The sequence below is a fragment of the Camelina sativa genome, chromosome 3, assembly GCF_000633955.1.
Source record: "Camelina sativa cultivar DH55 chromosome 3, Cs, whole genome shotgun sequence".
Lineage (NCBI taxonomy): Eukaryota > Viridiplantae > Streptophyta > Magnoliopsida > Brassicales > Brassicaceae > Camelina > Camelina sativa.
Genome location: NC_025687.1, coordinates 27253424 through 27258257, shown reverse-complemented (window position 1 = coordinate 27258257; position 4834 = coordinate 27253424). Strand labels below are relative to the sequence as shown.

At 43.6% G+C, this 4834-nt stretch overlaps 1 long non-coding RNA gene across 1 annotated transcript in view; it reads left to right on the top strand.

The window, feature by feature from the left end:
* LOC109132305 overlaps window positions 744–4834 on the top strand; it is a 16499-nt gene continuing 12408 nt past the window's right edge. Inside the window, exon 1 of the long non-coding RNA XR_002037579.1 lies at window positions 744–872. This is a non-coding gene — a long non-coding RNA (uncharacterized LOC109132305). The remainder of the gene's footprint in view (window positions 873–4834) is intronic.

Here is a 4834-nt window from a genome sequence, read left to right as displayed (position 1 = left end):
CCGTTGAGTGCCCGAGACATTGGCTCTATATGGGAGCAAAAAACTAGATGCAAAAATACTTATTGAGCTTTTCGTGAACTTTGAGGATATAGAAGGCTATTCTTTTCAGGGATGAGTGATGACTGATGAGAACCAAACCGGTGTCAACTAAGCTTAAACTAATGAGATAAATAAGAGGTCTGTTGGGAAAAAAACCACTGTACAATGGTTTCCTATATTTGCTTCTAAAATAGAGGAATTCTGTTATAAAGGTGATTTTTATTCCAATGTAATTCTTTATTTTTTTCATTAAAAAGTATTCCAAATAGATTATTTTTATTTTAGTATTGAAACCTTTTATTTATAAAATTTATAAATGAACCCATTTAGCTCAACTTTTGCAAAAAATATTACTTAAAAATTGTTATTAATAATAACAAAAATTATTTGATACTGTTAATAATTAATAATTTTTATTTTATTTATTTAATCATAGACATAAAAAAAAAATTTAGAGACTATTTTGCATATAAAAAGGTTCAACTTTATTACAAAGACAAAAATAAAAATCTTTATATTAGAGGTGAATATAGAAATGGGTTGGAATAGATTTTACTTTTAAAAAGTATAGTTGCAACTTGCAAATATAGAAATGAGTTGGAAATGCTATCCAAATTTTATGAATTTATAGTGGTATAAGCCCATATTTAATAAAGCCCTTACCCATTAAGTATGGGTCATTAATATGTTGGAGGCTTCCGCATAAAAACCCTAGCGTCTATCAATTCCTCGTTCTTGTCACTTCTTCGCTTGGGTGCTCTCTTAATCACGGAAAATCATGGATCCAAAGCCAGAAGAACCTGTTGTTGCTGTTGTTACTTACATCTGCGGAGGTAATGCTCGAGCCATCTTCTTCCTCTAGATTTTTTTTGTTTTTTTCCAATTTTTGGTTTTAAAATCGGGCAGGGTTTTCTTGGAACTCTTTCAACCCTAATCCTCTAGGCAATCTCATAATTGGCTTAGTTAGGACTTAGGGGGCATGCATGAATCAATCAGACTCTGTTTGATCTATTTGACTTGAAGTCTTTTTGAGGCTTTTGCTTAAATCAAGCTTCTCGGATCCCAAGCAGCCTCAGACATTAACTTGTTTGTCTGAATCATTGTAGGAACTAGGTTTCCACAATGAATTTGTTTAAGGGGGGAAACAAATTCAATAGAGTTATCTCTCTAGAAAATAGATCTAAGCCTTGGAATTAAAAGTAAAGAAGTAGAACTCAAAAGAATTAGAGTTTATTGCTAAGAACAAGAGGAGAACTCAATTATTGTATTTTATTCTGGATACCTTACAATGGAGAAATCACTCCCTCTTTATACACGCCCTAAGATTACAATATATATTCACTTTCCTTATCGTCCGAAGTGAGATATGGAAAGCTGCCTCATTGCTTCATTCGGCCGCCGTGCCGAAGTGGAAGTCGGCTCCTTCTTCTTCAAGGTGACACTTTGGCCGAACTGACTTCTTGTTGACCTAATCAAGCCCTTAACCGATTTCTCGGTTAACTAATCAATTAGTATTTCTGGTTTAGCTCGGTATGTCGGGGGTGCTGAATCCCGTACCAACAATTAGTCCCCCCCAGTTCCGAATATTCGAGATTTAATTCGAATATTTTGAACTATGGGAAGAAAATATCCGATCTAATTCATAAAAACTTAATTGATTTTACCCGGATTCTCGCGTCATTTCGCCGCGAATTGTCCGGACGGCACGTGTCGTTTACATCACATCAGTTAGCCCGGAATTCGAAGAGTCGCATAGGTCATAATTGCTCTGCGTAGGGTTGCCACCCGCTCGACTCTATAAATACGCCTCCCCTTTCGTCATTTCTCATTTTCTGTCAACAACGAAAGGNTTTTTTTTTTTTTTTTTTTTTTTTTTTTTTTTTTTGGAAAAATTCCCTTTCTCCGTTTTGGAAATAATGAACGTGCTTTTTATTAAATGCGCTGCGCGGTCTTTGAGAATTATTCTCGGGACCTCGCGAAAATCACGCTGCACTCTGATTGGTGGATTCAGCGGCGGTTACTTCCCGTAATCCTGTATAAATAGGATTGAGAGTTTGGGAGTTCTTTCTAACTTCCACAACTTTCCGAAATATTGAGAGAAAAAGATGGTGACTACTCGATCTGCATGGCTAAGACGGGCTATGGAAAGGTTAAATGCTTCGTCGAGTGATTCCAACCGAACTGAATCGTCGGATGACGCCTCCGCCCAAGAGGACGTAGAGACTTTCCAAGTTCGCACACCTGCCCCACCTGTCGATATGGCGGGTGTTGAAGGGAGCCTCGTGTGCCAAGAACTCCGAAGGTATCGGGCTCGCCGCTATAGGCTGGGGGCTCACCTTATGGCGAGACATCGTAGACTGGCCGAAGTCTGTCGGCTATACCGTTTGGACGGGACTATCCGAGTCCTGCACGAATTAATCGCCGAAGGTTTCTTCTTGGAGAAGTGGCGTATGACCGGGCTGCTTGCCGCGCGTGCGGCGTGCCAAGAACTGGTGGCGAGTATTGAGGTGCCTGTCCTTTTCGAGGACGACTGTCAGCCCCTCGAAGATACCGCGCACCCGTTTACCGTGGATATCTGGGCCTACCGGGCTTCCGTAGAAAGGTTAAGGCGGTACGCCAATTTCCTGGAATCGGTTGGTCCGGTTTTCCGTGAGAGGCACCTGGTCNGAGGATCAAAGAGCTCGAGGCGCTTGTTGCCGAAAAAGACGGTATCATTGCCAGCTCCGAGCTGAAGATTAATGAACTGAACTCCCGAGCGCTTACTCTCGAAGAAGAGAAGAACGAACTGCAGGAATCATGCGACAGGCTAAAGGTTCAGCTCAACTTTGAAGTCAAGAGACTCCGGCGTGATCGTTGGGAGAAGGTGGAGCGAACAACAATGAAAGCGCAGACTCGACTGGATAAGGTTAAGGCCTATCTACTCGAACAGGAGAAAATTCGTCCCCTGGAGGATCTGCTAAACCAAGCTTCCGGGATACAGGAAACGGTACAATATTTGGTCGAAAATGGGGCCATCATCCCGCCGGAGCAAATCAAGGAGATTGACGAGAAAAAAGCCGAAGCTGAGGAGACTGTCAAGGCGATTNCCCGTATCCATGTTGAAACAGCGATGGGCAAACCCAGGACGACGTTCCCAAGTTTTGCTAGGTCGCTCGAACTGCGGAACCTACCGGGGCACGTGTCCTTGAATCGGACAATCTCCAGATAGTTCGCCGTGACACTCAGGCTGCCATTGAAGCTGATATCGACCCATCTCAAGGTCGAACTGAAGTCGATCCCATCCCAGACCAGACCGAAGTTGATCCTACTCAGGATTCTGGAGAAAATGTCAACACAATCGATGTCGCGGAAGAAGATATTCTCCCTTTGGCCCTAGAGAATGCCAATCTTTCGACCGAGGAACAGGATGTCCCGCAACTTGAAGCTGGATCCAAAAGAAGGAAGAAGAAAAAGAGGCAAACCGGAAAAAACCCAGTCGCTGAGCCACAGCCGGTAGTGAACCGCAAACGCTCAGCGGAAGAAGCTGGACTGGAATCTGCCGATCGATTTCGCCTGGAAAGGAGAAATGATAAAACAGATCGCTTCTCCTATCATTACTTCGGCGACTATCCTCTGGTGACCAATCGTGAAGCCTCGGGCGAGCTCTTCCGAACTCTGAAGACCTCTAGTCGAATCCTTCCGTCGGCGGACGATCTTGAGTTTAAACAGGCGTTCCTTGATGTCGCCGAGTGCCACCTAATGGTATGCCTTATCATTTCGTTTAATTTGCTTGAAATTTCCACGGGTGAACTGACATACGTTCTTCGGGTTTACAGACTGCCGCCAAGATGAACACGCTGACTCAATTATACGATAGGCGTGCCAAATCCAGTAAGAAATCTGGATTGGAGCTCGAAAAGGTGAAAGAATGCGCAGAGCAAATCCGGATTGCCAGCGACGCCAAGGATGCGAGGATCAAAGAGCTCGAGGCGCTTGTTGCCGAAAAAGACGGTATCATTGCCAGCTCCGAGCTGAAGATTAATGAACTGAACTCCCGAGCGCTTACTCTCGAAGAAGAGAAGAACGAACTGCAGGAATCATGCGACAGGCTAAAGGTTCAGCTCAACTTTGAAGTCAAGAGACTCCGGCGTGATCGTTGGGAGAAGGTGGAGCGAACAACAATGAAAGCGCAGACTCGACTGGATAAGGTTAAGGCCTATCTACTCGAACAGGAGAAAATTCGTCCCCTGGAGGATCTGCTAAACCAAGCTTCCGGGATACAGGAAACGGTACAATATTTGGTCGAAAATGGGGCCATCATCCCGCCGGAGCAAATCAAGGAGATTGACGAGAAAAAAGCCGAAGCTGAGGAGACTGTCAAGGCGATTGATGTCCTTGATCTGAATGAAAAAGATCTCAACATGTCCCCGGATCAACTTGGCTATGGATTTCGTTTCCTTCTTTTCTTTTTCTTTTGTTGTTAATCCCACGGGTTTGAGTACCCTTGTAAAACATTGCCGACTTGCTCGGCCCATTTTCTCTTTTAATTACCGAAATTTTCATCTCATCATAAAAGGAAAAATTCATAAATTCGCATTCTTACCATTTTGCACGGAAAGTTGCCATTTTTTTCAAAAAAGGGAATTTTCCTCCCAATACCCGTATAAATCTATCCGGCGCTGCCTACGGGTTAAACATCCCAAGAAGAACTCTCAATCAAGACAATGTCAGGCTCGGTTAGCAGCGTGGAATCCCCGCTAGTTGGTAACGATGTGCCGACGTTCTCGAATGCCGAAGCTATCGAACGGGGGATGGC